Source organism: Protopterus annectens, chromosome 1.part1 (assembly GCF_019279795.1).
Source record: "Protopterus annectens isolate FY-2018-M chromosome 1.part1, PAN1.0, whole genome shotgun sequence".
Lineage (NCBI taxonomy): Eukaryota > Metazoa > Chordata > Ceratodontiformes > Protopteridae > Protopterus > Protopterus annectens.
The window spans coordinates 1,097,068,010-1,097,084,297 of record NC_056726.1 but is presented as its reverse complement, the minus strand read 5'-3'; positions in this window follow the sequence as shown (position 1 = coordinate 1,097,084,297).

Here is a 16,288-nt window from a genome sequence, read left to right as displayed (position 1 = left end):
ACAATTGGCTAAGCTCCTGGTGTCATTCTAAGGGGATCCAGTATCTGTCTGCCTGGGATGACATGATCGACAAACCGCGATGCTTTGCCAGAGATGGCCTGCACCTGTCACCCTGGGAATTCCGGATACTGACTAAGGCTATTACCACCCCTATAGTGCCTTTTTTAGGCAAGATTCAAATGACAAATTTACCACCGTAACAGGTACAAGCAAGCAAAATCTGAGGGTAATGCTACTTAATGCTAGAAATCTAAACCTCAAAATGCACTCACTTGAGGCACTCCTTAAAATGGAAAACATCGACATCTGTGCAGTGACAGAGACCTGGTTCAAGGCTCTAGAGAGCACCCCTGCATTACCAGGCTATAATTCATACCACACCTTTCGGCCACCAAACCAGGACCGAAGCACTAAAGGTGGAGGTGTGTCCATATTCGTTAAGGATATCTACACCTCCCGGCTAGTTGCTCAGCATAATGCATCTGAGATTATCCAAGTGCAACTAACTCTGGGAAAGACCGCAATGCAAATTGTAGCTTGCTACAGATCCCCCACCATGCCCCAGGATTCCCACTCCTCATTTCTTGATACACTGGAAAATATTAGGGTACAGTCTAACACCCTAATAATGGGCAATTTCAACTACCCCACCATTAACTGGGAAAGCTACTCACGTACCAACTTTTGTGCTCAACGTTTTCTGGCATTCAAAAATTCCAATGGCTTGGATCAACTTATCCACACCCCCACCAGTGGCAGTAATATCCTAGAACTGGTCATTACCAACATGGGCAAGTGATGTTCCACACCAGAGGTCAATTCCTCGTTGGTCAGATTAGACCACAAGCTAATCACCCTAGGGGTGCAGATGCATAATACTGCTTTTAAGAGGAGCAGTACAGTTTGGTGAAAATAGTTATTAAAAACATAATTGCTGCATGCAAGGAAATTAAAAATACATAAGAAAATACAGTGTCAAAACAGCGATATACAATTTTAAGATGCTGGTTTTCTTTTACTTGTTCATTGTTACAGAGACTGCTGATAACCCAAATGACACATATATGGCAGACTCAGTGTGCCACTCAACCACAGCCAGTAAGGCAAAACAACGTACCCAACACACTAGTCATAGGCGACTCTATAGTCAGGCACACTGATGTCCCACTCACCAGGCTAAACAAGGAGAAGGTTACTGTCAGCTGCCTGTTGGGTGCCAGGATCCGCCACATAACCCATGCACTCAGGTCACTCCACAACAAGTACAAATATGACGGTCATTGTCCATGTTGGTGTGAACGACCTGAGATGTGACTCCCTGGACTACATGAAAAGAGACATGGAAGAGCTCTCAGATCTTGTAGCCCAGGCAGGTATGACCCTAGCCATGAGTAGCATTCTGCCATCACCGAGAATGATGCCGCAGTACAAGGACAAAATTACTGACTTCAACAATTGGCTAAGCTTCTGGTGCCATTCTAAAGGGATCCAGTATCTGTCTGCCTGGGATGACATGGTCGACAGACCATGATGCTTTGCCAGAGATGGCCTGCACCTGTCACCCCTGGGATTCCGGATACTGACTAAGGTTCTTGCTGCCCCTATAGTGCCTTTATTAGGCAAGGTTCAAATGACAAATTCACCACCATAACAGGAACAGGCAAGCAAAAACTGAGGGTGATACTACTCAATGCTAGAAGTCTAAATCTCAAAATGCACTCACTTGAGACACTCCTTAAAATGGAGAACATCGATATTTGTGCAGTGACTGAGACCTGGTTCAAGGCTCCAGAGAGCACCCCTGCACTGCCATGCTATAACTCATACCACATTTCTCGGCCATGTAACTTGGAACGGAACACCAAAGGCAGAGGTGGGTCCACATTCATTAAGGATATCCACACCTCCAGGCTACTTGCTCAGCATAATGCAGCCAAGGTTATCCAAGTGCAACTAACTCTGGGCAAAACTGCAATCTAAATTGTAGCTTGCTACAGATCACGCACCATGCCCCAGGATTCCCATTCCTCTTTTCTTGATGTACTGGAAAATATTATGGTTCACCCAAACACCCTAATAATGGGCGATTTCAACTACCCCACCATTAACTGGGAAAACTACTCATGTGCCAACTCCTTCTCTCAACACTTTCTGGAATTCATAAACTTCAATGCCCTGGATCAACTTATCGACACCCCCACCAGGGGCAACAATATCCTAGATCTAGTCATTTCCAACATGAGTGACCGGTGTTCCACACCTGAAGTCAGCACCTCATTGGTCCAATCTGACCATAAGCTAATTACCCTAGATATCCACATCCCACTCCCCCCCCCCCCATTAGGGAAACCACCGTAAAAAAATTTCTCCATAGCCAACTTCATGCTTCTTAAGACAGAAGTGGCAAACTTCATGACACCCATGCTGACGGACAATAGAGCTATGACTGCTGAATCCTACAGAATTTCACTTTATAAGCACTTACACGAGTGCATGGATTGCACAATCCCTAACAGAACCAAGATGCTATCCTCCAAAAAAAGGAAGCCAATCTGGTGGTCCCCTGCTAAATCAATCTGTACAACAGAAGAAAGAAACTGTTGTAAAAAAGAGTAAAATCCCATGATTGGAGGAACTCCGTGGTCAGCCTCAGTAAGAAGCTGAGATCCCTCATAAAATCCTCCAAAGCTAGTTACAAAGACAAATTCACCACTGATTCTAAAGACAACCACAAAGCATTCTATAGCTATGTCAAGAATCTCAATGGCAACACTCAGACCTGCTCTAAGTTACAGCACAAAGGCACTAAATATACAAAACCAACTGATATTGCCAACATCCTGGCAGATAGGTTCAGAGCTAACTTTACCTCTCTCTCATCCCCTAAAGGGCCCATCTCTATACCAGAAGAATGCAAAGTACCTGTAATCATGGCTGCACAGGTAAAAGACATGCTATCCAAAGCCAAGAACACAGTATCCTTGGGACCTGACAACATCCCAGGCTGCGTTCTACATGAACTACAGAATGAACTGGCACCCCACCTAAATACCATGCTCAATCATAGCCTCACCTCAGGCTTTGTGCCCACTGAATGGTGCACAGCAATGGTTATCCCACTCCACAAAGGCGGAGCCACCACGGACCCTGGGAACTACCACCCCATTAGCCTGACGAGCATGATCTGCAAGGCTATGGAGCGTATCATCATGGAACTTATAAACAATGACACTGGTAATCTCCAAACTTTGGACCCTACCCAGTTCGGGTTTGTAAAAGGCAGATCATGTCTCCTAAACCTTATAGACTTCTTTGAAGAGGTCACCAAAGCCGTAGATGAGGGTAAGGTGGTTCACACAGCCTATCTAGAGCTCGCCAAGGCTTTTGACACTATCCCCCACTCTGGAATTATAGGCAAACTCACTAAACTAGGTATAAATCCCTATTTCACAAGATGGGTTGCCAACTGGCTCACTGACATAACCCACACTGTGAAAGTAGCAGACTCTAAATCCAACTTCAGACCAGTGACAAGTGGAGTACCACAGAGTTCACTCCTAGGTCCTCTCCTGTTCGCTATCTACTTCTCTGAAGTACAGGCTAACACAGAACGTCTTTGGCTAACAAAGTTCGCAGATGACTGCAAACTAGGAATCATAATCAAAACTCCTAATGATGTGGACATCCTACAAAAGGGCTTCACTGAGCCAGATGTCTGGTGTCAAAGCCATGGCCTCAAGCTCAATGCCAAAAAGTGCATTGTCATCCCTTTTGGTAAAAACTCTGTACCCATGAAGTACCACCTAGGCAGTAGTCTTACTTAACACTGAAAGTGTGATAAGAGACCTTGGGACACAGGTGGACAGTAGTCGCTCTTTTGATAATCACATTGCCACAGTAGTCAGGAGATCCTCTTACGTGGCACAACTCATCACAAAAGGTTTCTCATCCAGGAAAAAAGAGGTCATTGTTCCCCTCTGCTCATCACTCATTAAACCCATTATAGAGTTCAATGCTCCTTTTGGTATGTACCTCACAAGACATCTACAACAACTGGAAGGGCCACAGAAATACCTCACAAAGAGGATTACTAGCCTCAAACAGAAGCCCTATGCAGACTGTCTCAAAAAACTCCAGCTTTACTCTGTCGCATATCGCCTATTCAGAGGCGATCTCTGCCTAACATACAACACTATTTCAAATCCAGAGCTGTTGGACATGCTGCACGTAAAGAAATCCCAATCCCTCCGAGCTACACGCTCTAGGGACCTAAACCTTGTCACCACAATAAACAGAACATGCTGGAGGGATAGATTCCTGTCCCACAGACATGCCATACTCTGGAACAAACTACCTATCTATATCAAACAAAGCTCCTCATTAGCACTCTTCAAGAAAAATCTTAATGATTGGACGTGAGATAGGAAATTCACCCCGGGGATGACTTCTGTGGCTCTGCTTGACAGGGGCACAGGAAAATATTTTCTTGGTTGGCAAAAGCTAAGGTACCGTTTGGCTAGGCTTATATAGACCCTAGGGCCAATAGCCTAGTACCTACCTATAAACCTATGAATCTATGAACCTGATACATAAAAACTGAGAAGGGGGAGGAACTGTGGTTATGAGTACCATAGTGTATGAAACCAAAATGTTAGAGATTCTTGATGATAGTGGTAAATATGTCAGAGTCTCAAAGAATGAGATTAACATTGCTTATCAGCATGTACATCTATGTCTAGATGATTTATTATTAGAGGGGTTGTTGGACTTTTTTGTACAACAAAAATCCTTGTATGCCTTCTATTTTTGGCATACCCAAAGTACACAAGAATATTTTAGGTCCTCCCCTAAGACCAATTATTTCCGCTGAAGGATCCATAACTGCACACCTCTATCTGCTCCCAACCTTTGTAGCTTTCTCTAACTCTTTACACCTTGTTTTACATTAACTTCTCTATCTTAAGCACATTACATGCATTCTTATCTGCACAGGTTCATAGGTTCCTAGGTAGGTACTAGGCTATCTGCCCGAAGGCATTTATAAGCCTAGAAAGAATGTGTTAGCTTTCGCCACCCCCTTAGATTAATTCCCTGTGCCTCTGTCCAGCAGAGCCATTGAAGTGATCCCTGGGGTAAACTTTCTGTTTCCCATCCACTCGTCAGGGTTTCTCTTGAAGAGGGTTAGTGAGGAGCTTTGCCTAATGTAGATTGGAATCTTGTTCCAGAGCATAGGAAGTCTCTGGGACAGGAACCTATCCCTCCAGCACATCATATTTATTGTTGGGGTGAGGTTTAGATCCATAGAGCATGTGGCTCAAGGGGATATGGTTTTCTTTAGGTGGAGCGTGTCCATCAATTCTGGGTTGGACATGGCCTTGTATGTCAGGCAGAGATCACCTCTGAGTAGGCAGTATGCAACCGAGTACAGCTGGAGTTTCTTCATTCGAGCTGCATAGGGCATCTGCTTGAGACCAGTGATCCTCTTGGTGAGGTACTTCTGTGGTCTTTCCAGTTGTTGCAGGTGTTTTGTAAGGTACATCCCAAATGGGGCATTGTACTCTATGATGGATCCGATGAGTGATGCATAGAGGGGCCCAATGACCTCTTTCGATCTGGATGCAAACCCTTTTGTGATTAGGTGGGCCACATAGTAGGATTTTCTAACCACTTTGGCAATGTGATTATCAAAGGAGAGGTTACTATCTACTTGGGTCCCCAGATCCCTTATTACATCTTCCGTATTTAGGGGGCTACCACCTATGTGGTAATTTGTGGATACTTTGTTTTTTTCATAAAGGGATGACTATGCACTTTTTTGGCATTTAGCTTGAGGCCATGGTTTTGACACCAGGTATCTGTCTCAATGAGACCCTTTTGGAGGATGTCTGTGTCAGCTGGAGAGTAAATTATAGCTCCTAGTTTGCAGCCATCTGCAAACTTGGTCAGCCGTAGTCCTCCTGTGCTTGCCTATACCTCTGAGAAGTATATGCCAAACAGGAGGGGTCCTAGGACTGAGCCCTGGGGAATGACACTTGTAACTGGTTTAGAGTTAGACCTAGCTCCAGCAACTCTTACCATATGGGTTCTGTCCATGATCCAGTTGGCAAGTGATCTCATGACATAGGGGTTTATGTTCAGGCTGGTGAGCTTGTCTATAATATGTCATTGGGGAATGGTGTTGAACGCCTTTGTGTGGTCTAGGTAAGCTGTGTGGACCACCTTTCCCTCATCTATAGCCTTGGTAACTGTCTCAAAGAAGTCCACCAGGTTTAGGAGGCATGATCTGCCCTTAACAAAGCTGAACTAGGTAGGGTGAATTGTTTGGAGGTTTCCAGTGTCTCTGTTAATGAGATCCATGATGATGTGCTCCATAGCTTTGCAGGCCAAGCTAGTCAGGCTTATAGGGTAATAGTTCCCGGGGTCCGTTGTGGCTCTACCTTTGTGGAGTGCAATAACCATTGCTGTGCGCCACTCTGTGGGCATGTAGCCTGTGGAGAGGCTGAGTTTAAACAGTGTGTTTAGGTAAGGGGTTAGTTCATCTTTGAGCTCATGTAGGATGCAGCCTGGGACACCATCTGGTCCCATTGATGCTGTGTTTTTGGCTTTGGAGAGGGCTGTTTTAACCTGAGCGTCTGTGACTTCAGGGGCACTACATTCTTCTGGTATCAATATGGGCCCTTTTTGGAGTGAGAGGGGGTTGAAGTTTGCACTGAACCTGTCTGCCAGGATGTTGGCTATATTGGTCAGTTCAGTGTATTTTGTGCCATTCTGCACTAACTCCGAGCAGATCTTAGAATTGCCACTTAGATTCTTGAAATAGCTAAAGAATGCCTTGTGGTTATCTTTGGAGTCCATGACAATTTGTCTTTCAAAGCTCACCTTGGATGATTTTATGAGGGAATGTAGTTTCTTGCTGATACTGATCAGGCATGTCTTCCCTTCTTGGGATTTTACTCTTTTCTGGACTAGTTTCCTCCTTCTATTGTATAGCTTGTTTATGGCAGGGGTCCACCAGACTGGTTTCCTTTTCTTGGAGGAGTGAGTCTTGGTTATGTTTGGGATAGCATGATCCATGCATTCTTGTAGGTGCCCATAGAGTGCATTAGTAAAGGATTTTGCAGTTTGGACAGCATTATCCTTTAGCATGGGGGCTTTGAAACTTCCCAACTTGGTCTTAAGTAACGTGAAGTTTGCTTTTTAAAGTTTTTCATGGTGGTTTCTTTGGCCGGGGGTGGTGGCGGAATGTTGATATCCAGAGTGATTAGTTTATGGTCAGATCTAACCAGTGAGGGGTTGACCTCTGGTGTGAAAAAACAGTTGCCCATGTTGGTGATGACCAGGTCCAATATGTTGTCACCTCTGGTGGGGGTGTTGACCAGTTGATCCAGGGTGTTTGAGTTTATAAACTCTAGGAAATGTTGGGCAAGGGAGTTTGTACTTGAGTAGTTCTCCCAGTTAATGTTTGGGTAATTGAAATCACACATTATCAGGGTGTTTGATAGGATCTTTATGTTTCCCAGTGTTTCCAAGAATGTGGAGTGGTGGTCCTGGGACAAGGTGGGTGATCTGTAACAAGGTATAATTTGAATATCAGTTTTGTCCATTGTTAGTTGCACGTGGATGATCTCTGAAGCATCTTGCTGTGCCACTAACCTGGAGGTGTGAGTATCCTTGATGAATATGGATATGCCCCCACCTTTTGTATTTCGGTCCAGGTTTTGTGGCCGAAATGTATGGTATGAGTTGTAGCCTGGTAGTGCTGGGGTGCTCTCTGGAGCCTTAAACCAGTTTCTGTTACTGCACATATATCAATTTTCTCCATACTGAGGAGTGCCTCGAGTGCGTGCATTTTGAGGTTTAGACTTCTGGCATTGAGTAGCATTACCCTCAGTTTTAACCTCAACATAATATAACATTTTACTTGTATGACAAAACTATTGTTAGTCCTTCTGAATTATGAAGGATTCTAAATCTGACAGACATAATTGCTTCATAGGTTCATAGGTTGGTACTGGGCTATCGGCCCTAGGGCCTATACAAGCCTAGCCATAACAATTCCCTGGATATTTCTTCCCACAATATTTACTTCCCTGGACCCCTGTCTAGCAGGGTGACTGACGTGATTCCCGGGGTGAATTTCCTATCTCCCATCCAGTCATCAAGGTTCCTTTTGAAGAGGTCCAAAGAGGCGGTCTGCTTGACATGTATGGGCAGTCTATTCCAGAGTCTTGGGAGTCTCCGGGTCAGGAACCTATTCCTCCAGCATGTTTTGTTCATTGTGATGACAAGGTTTGTGGCTCTGAGGGATTGGGATTTCTTATATAATATATAGTTTATTGTAGTAAATCCTTGTTTTTTTTGTGTATATGTTGCTTTGAATATTTTGTTTAAGCCAGTTGTTGATTGTTTACTTATTTTTGTAAATAGTAATCTGTAGTACATGTGGAGCTTTTCTCCCTGGGCCTCCGCTGAAAAAGGGCTACTTAGCTCAGTCGGACAAACCTGGTCAACAAATGTAAAGTAAATAAATAAATAAAATAAATAAAAGAATGGAATGGTAGATTTACCCTTATATTGGGTAAGAGTTTAGGTAATTTAGCCAGTACAGTTCATGAGACAGGGATTCCTGTAATGTCAACAGATGTAACATCAACATGTGACCCCCCCCCAACAATTTGAATAAGCATTTGTCGCTAAATACAATAGTGATGCCCACAGTATTAAAAATGTTTTGGAAAATGAATGGGACAGGTTTTGTAAGCTTTCTGACCTAGGAGCTATTTTTGATTCATCTTTGAAAGTGATTTTCCATAAAGGTCTTAATCTTAAAAACCAAATGGAGCTTCAGCCACCTTGTCTCCCTGGACGTAATAAATATTGCACATACAAATGTGGTATGTGCCCTCAGTGTAAGTACATTGCACATACAGAACAGCTTTTTTTGTTGGCCAGGGATAGACTGTTAACTAGTGATACACATAATAATTGTGACTCCATGACTCTATGGGGGTGATTTAATAGCTTTGTGGTGGGATTGTACATCATTTTATGTTGGAAAAAAGAGAGAAAATTAAAGAAGTGACTCTACAAGCATATGAACGATATTAAGAACAAAAACGTAAATAATGCTGTGTACAAACATGTATGGAAATGCTGTAAAGCAAAATTTTTATTTTTTGTCCTGGAGAAAATCTCTAGGGAATTTAGGGGGTACCTGGAAGACTAGGGTTGAGTATCATGAACTGTACTGGCAGATTATTTTAGAAGCCAACAAGCTCCCAGGTTTTGAATGATTATGTTTCTCTTGCACCTTAGGTGGAATTAAGGGCTGCCAGATTATAGCATATAACAATGTTTTGTAGCTCATATCCTGTGAATTTTTCCTTGTACGTATAAATATTCATTATTTATTTTATATAAATATATAAAAATATATTTGTCGTGTAATATTTAATATACGAGTTGCAATTCTAGAATTGTTTTAGATTTATAATTTATGTATATATACAATTTTATTGATGTATTTTTTAGGTCCATAGGTTCATATTAGGCTATCTGCCCTGGGGCAATTACAAGCCTAGCCCGATTTTGTTTGGCTTACGCCACCCCTTGATTTGAGTATACTGTGCCCTTTTTAAGGTTTAGTTTACTGTGCCTCTCTCTAATAGTGACACGGAAGTAATCCCCGGGACAAACCTACGATCCCCCATCCACTCATCAAGATTCTTCTTGAAGAGATTCAGTGAGGTGCTCTGCCTAACATGAATTGGAATTCTATTCCAGAGCGAAGGGAGCTTCTGGGTTATGAATCTGTCCCTCCAGCAAGCTCTATTTATTTCTGTGCTGAGGTTCAAGTCCCTCAAGCGTGTGGCTCTAAGGGATATAGATTTACTGAGGTGGATCATGTCCATTAATTCTGGATTGGACATAGCTTTATATGTCAGGCATAGATCGCCTAGAAGTAGGCGGTATGCAACTGAGTAGAGCTGGAGTTTTTTTAACTGAGCAGCATATGGCATCTACTTGAGTCCCTTGATCCTCTTGGTGAGGTACTTTTGGGGTCTTTCTAATTGCTGCAGGTGTCGGGTAAGGTACATCCCAAAAGGGGCATTATATTCTATGATAGGCCTGATGAGGGATGAATAAAGGGGCACGATTACCTCTCTTGATCTAGATGTGAATCCTTTCATGATGAGGTGGGCTATGTAGAAGGTCTTTCTAACCACTTTGGCAGTGTGGTTGTCAAAGGAGAGATTGCTATCAACTTGGGTCCCCAGATCCCTAATTACTTTCTCTGTACTTAATGGGTTACCGCCTATGTGGTAATTTGTGGGCACATTGTTTTTGCCAAAGGGTATGACTATACACTTTTTGGCATTTAGCTTAAGACCATGGCTCTGGCACCAGTTATCCATCTCTGTGAGACCATTTTGAAGGATGTTTGTGTCAGCTGGAGAGTCGATTATGGCACCAACTTTGCCGTCATCTGTGAACTTGGTGAGACATAGTCCTCCCACGTTGGCCTGTACCTCGGAAAAGTATATGCCGAACAAGAGTGGTCCCAGGACAGAACCTTGTGGGATGCCACTTGTGACCGGTTTCGAGTCTGACATGGCTCCAGCAACTCTCACTCTGTGGGTTCTGTCTTTGAGCCAGTTTGCGACCCATCTTGTGACATAGGGGTTTATATTTAAGCTGGATAGCTTATCTATGATGCCCGAGTGGGGTATTGTGTCAAATGCCTTTGCAAGGTCCAGATAGGCTATGTGGACTACCTTCCCTTCATCTATGGCTTTGGTGACTGTTTCAAAGAAGTCAACCAGGTTCAAAAGGCAGGATCTGCCCTTGACAAAGCCGAATTGGGTAGGATCTAGTGTCTGTAGGTCCCCAATGTCTTTGTTTATGAGCTCCATGATGATCCTCTCCATAGCCTTGCAGACTAGACTAGTCAGGCTTATGGGGCGATAGTTTCCAGGGTCCGTAGAGGCTCCATCTTTGTGGAGTGGGACCACTGTTGTTGTACGCCATTCTGTGGGCACATATCCTGTAGTGAGGCTGAGATTGTACAGCTGTTTTATTTGAGGGGTTAGTTCTTCTTGGAGTTCATGTAGGACGCAACCTGGGACACCATCTGGTCCCATGGAAGCAGTGTTTTTTGATTTAGAGAGGGCAGTCTTCACCTGAGCATCAGAAATGTTTGGGAGGCAGCCCGTTGCCGGGATAGATACTTGCTCTTTTGGGGGGAGGGGGGGGAGTTTGCACTGAACCTGTCTGCCAGGATATTGGCGATGTCTGTGGGTTCAGTGTATTTTTTGCCATTTAGAATAAACTCAGAACAAGTCTGGGAGTTGCATCCCAGGATCCTAACATAACTGAAAAAAGCCTTATGATTGTCTTTAGTGTCCTGTGCAATTTTTCTCTCGAAGCTGGCCTTGGAGGATTTTATGAGAGATCGTAATATTTTGCTAGTACTGATCAGAGCTGCCTTCCCTATTAGGGATTTTGCTCTATCATGTAGTAGCTTCCTCCTTCTGTTGTACAGTTTATTTATGGCTGGGATCCACCAGACAGGACGCCTGCCTTTGGATGATTGGGTCTTGGTTTTGTTTGGGATAGCATGATCCATGCATTCCTGGAGATGTCCGTAGAATGCATTTATATAGGATTCTGCAGTTTGGGCCATAGTTTCCACTGGCCCTGGGGCCTTGAAGGATTCCACTTTGGTTTTGAGAAGTGAGAAGTTCATTTTTGAGAAGTTTTTCACTGTGGTTTTCTGGGTTTGGGGTGAGGTCGGGATGTGGATATCCAGTGAAATTAATTTATGGTCTGATCTTACCAATGAGGGATATACTTCTGGTATGGAGCATAGAGTACCCATGTTTGTAATGATCAGGTCTAGTATGTTATCCCCTCTTGTGGGAGTGGTGACTAGTTGTTTCATAGCATTTGAGTTTATATTTCCAGGAACCTTTGGGCTAAGGTGCTGGGGCTTGAGTAGTGCTCCCAGTCTATGTTTGGGTAGTTGAAGTCACCCAATATAATGGTGTTCGGAGAGATCTTCATGTTCTCCAATGTTTTCAGGAAAGCCGAGTGGGATTCCTGACTTTGAGAGGGTGGTCTGTAGGATGCTATAAACTGAAAAGCAGCCTTGCCCACTGTTAGTTGCACATGGATGATCTCCGATACTTCGTGCAATGCCACTAACCTGGAGGTGTGGATATCCTTGATAAATATGGAAACTTCCCCTCCTTTTGTGGTTCGGTCCGGGTTTTGGGGCCAAAAAGCATGATATGAGGTATAACCTGGTAGTGCTGGGGTGCTCTCTGGAGCCTTGAACCAGGTTTCTGTCACTGCACAGATATCGATGTTCTCCATACTGAGGAGAGCTTCGAGTGCGTACATCTTGAAGTTAAGACTTCTGGCATTTAGCAGTATTACCCTTAGTTTCTTGTTCTTTGTGCTGTCTATGGAGGTGGGTTTGACTTTTGAGCCTTGCCTAAAAAAGGCACTATGGGGGTGGCAAGAGCCTTTGCCAATATCCGAAAGCCCAGTGGTGACAGGTGCAAGCCATCCCTAGTGAAGCAACGTGGCTTGTCAAGCATGTCATACCAGGCTGACAGACACTGGATCCCCTTTGAATGACACATAAATTTTAGCCAATTGTTAAAATCGATCATTTTGTCTTTGTACTGTGGCATCATTCTAGGTGAGGATAAGATGCTGCTCAAGGTCAGGGTCATACCGGCCTGGGCTACATGATCAGAGAGCTCCTCTATGTCTCTTTTCATGTTGTCCAGGGAGGTACGTCTCAGGTCATTCACACCAGCATGTACGATGACTGAGTCATATTTGTATTTGCTTTGGAGTGACCTGAGTGCTTGCGTTATGTGGCGGATCCTAGCACCCGACAGGCAGCTCACTGTGACCTTCTCTTTGTTCAGCCTGGTGAGTGGGACATCAGTGTGTCTGACAATAGAGTCACCTATTACAAGAGTACCAGGTGTGTTATTCAGCCTTAAGGGCTGTGGCTGCTTGGCACACTGACTTTGTGGGATATGTGTTGTGCGTGTTTTGTTCTGGGGTAGGGTTTGCATGGATGTCTGCTTTGGAGGTCTCTGTTGCTTAGGTAGAGTTTTATTTAGAGCCTCTGAGTATGTTTTTGTGTATTTATGTGTTTGGTTCACTGATGTGGTGGGACTATGTGATACTGGAATTGTGTTGTGTGAGGTTACCTTCTCCTCCTGACTGGTTTCACCAGTTTTGAGATGAGAGAGCTCAGCCTCCAGTTTGGCTATATGGTTGCATCTCTCACATATATTTGAACCTGTTTGGAGGAGGAGAGGGTTGTCCATGTACATGAGACAGTTGTAACATTGCCTCAAAATTCCCAGATTCACCAGCTGGACTGGAGAGGAAAACATTGACTGACCTTTGGACATGCTAGAGTAATATAGGGAAACTGAATTAAAACAGACCAATAGGGGTCAAGGTAATCGTAGAGAGTATAAGAGTAAGTAGTGCTTATGGTTTAATAGTGCTAACTTGTACGATTACTTATTTGGACCAGTAAAGGGCCTTAGAATGAGAATATGGTGTTTAATTTGAGAGATAGAGCAGTTCTAAGGGAAAAAGTGAAGAGCAGACTTCGTGGAGCCAGGAATAGTTTAAACCCAATTTGGCGGCACTGCCCGTTCTTGCACTATGCACAAAAATGTGCAAAACCGTGCAAGAGAGGGTTTTAAGAGACGGAGATCAAGGAGTTTTGAATTGACCCAAAATGGCCAATAAAACTACAGTTTCAAGGCAGTAACCACTCCCACAGGGGCAGGCAGGCTGCTCAATGTTTACCACTGCCACTGATGAACAGAGAGACTTCCCTTTAGCCCAAGCAAAAAATGGCCTCCAAGAAACTTACAAACAGTTCAGAACAGCAAGCCTGTAACTGAACTTTTTTAAATCTCAGAAAAGTGAGAAAAAAGCAAGTTTTTTTGTTTTTTTGTTTTTTTAAAGATAGCAGAGGTTCACAAGTATCAACAAGTTATAACAGTGCAGTAGATGACCCCACACTTGAGTGCTAGGCCAGAAAAAGATAAAATGCAAGTTTTAAGAAAAAAATGATTTTAAAAATAAGTGCAAACAGGAAATTCAGTAAACAGCTCTAGCTTGTGTTCTAAATACAGTTACCAATGCAGAAATCAAGTTTAACAAGCCAGAAAATGCTCAAAGTAGGCGGCTATGCAGAAAAACTTAGCAAATAATCTGAAGAAAAATACTTAAAATCTCAAAAGTGGCTCCTTTCTCCTCTCAGCGTTTTCTCCTCTTGGTGGGTGCTTCCCCAACAGCCAACAAGTCTGAAAAGATGCCAAAACCATGAGGCAATCGGGTTTTAAGAGAGGGAGATCAAGGAGTTTGGAATTGACCCAAAATGGCCAATAAAACTACAGTTTCAAGGCAGTAACCACTCCCACAGGGCAGTGAGCTGTTTTGAAGCATTTTCTTTTTCAGCCACTAGATGATAGTATTGACTGACATTTACTCATGTTTCCATGAATGAAATATTTTATGAATGAAGCTTTTACACATAGGTTCATAGGTAGGTACTAGGCTCTCTGCCCGAAGGCATTTAAAAGCCTAGTCACAATGTGTTGGCTTTCGCCACCCCCTTAGGTTACCTCGATTTATATATCCACACTTTTTAACAAGCTTAATTAAAAATAGATATGTTGTTTAGGGTTATTGGACTATATCTCCACAATGTATATTTTATTGATTTTAGTTGTTTATTTTGTCTTAACATTACCAGCAGCAAGAACTGCAATGAAATATTTTAATTAGTGACACTTATTTTATTTGGATCTTTAAAGGTTTGCTCAAATTAAGTGTCATTATCACTTAATTGATGTTATGTTATCAAAGGGGTTTGAATTTGTTAATTGAATCATTCAGCATCTGATGAAGTGTAGAAATGAAAACGCAGTGACTCCAAGCTTTTATGCCTTGCTTCATTGTTATTTGTGAATCGTGTTATTAAACTAGGATTTTACATGGAAGTGAGCTGTTTTGGTGATTGGTGCATTATTTCTTGAGTAACTGTGATTTTGTGCCACTATATCCCCCATTTTTGATTTTATTAGCATATGCCATCATGGAAAATACTAGCAGTTAGTGGAAACTGTACTGGCTAGCATCCACATGATCTCACCGATCAGCTACCCAGTAATTACCCATGAAATTATTGCCTTTGTTATTGGTGTTCATCACAGTAGTTGTAGCACTGGTGAGATTGAAATGTGTCATGGTAGATGTGGCAAAAATGGTATATGTGTCATGGTACATATGGTACTGGTGGTACTGGTATTTAACATGAAAGCTCTAGCACTGGTCAGAATGGTATGTGTTATGATAGATGTGGTACTGGTGCTAATTGTATTTAACCTAGTAGCTATAGCACTGGTGAGACTGAAACATATCATGGCAGGTGTTGCACGAGTAGTACTATATGTCATGGTACATGTAGTACTGGTTTTACTGGTATTTAATATGAAAGCAGTAGCACTAGTGTGACTGGTATGTGTCATGGTAGCTCTGGTATGGGTACTAGTGGCATTTAACATGGCAGGGGTATCACTAGTGATACCGGTATATTTAGTAGGATTACCATTAGTGGTGCTGGTATGTGTCCTGGTAGCTGTGTTACTGGTGATACTGGTATTTAACATGGCAGGTGCATCAGTAGTGATACTGGTATATTTAGTAGGATTAGCAGTAGTGGTAATGTTGTGTGACTTGGTAGCTGTGGTATTGGTGCCAGTGCTATTTACCATGGCAGGTGCATCACTAGTGATACTGGTATATTTATTAAGATTATCAGTAGAAGTACTGGTAGCTCTGGTATGGGTACTAGTGGTATTTAACCTGGCAGGTGCATCACTACTGATACTGGCATATTTAGTAGGGTTAGCAGTAGTGGTACTGGTATGTGTAATGCTAACTGTGGCACTGGTGTTAGTAGTATTTAATATGTTAGCTGCATCCCTAGTGATGCTAGTATATTTAGTAGGATTATCATTAGTGGTGCTGGTATGTGTCATGGTAGCTATGGTACGGGTACTAGTGGTATTTAACATGGCAGGTGCATCATTAGTGATACTGGTATATTTAATAGGATTAGCAGTAGTGGGCCTGGTATGTGTCATGTTAGCTGTCATACTGTTGCTACTGGTATTTAACACGGCAGGTGCATCACTAGTGATACTGGTATATATAGTAGTATTAGCAGTAGCGGGAC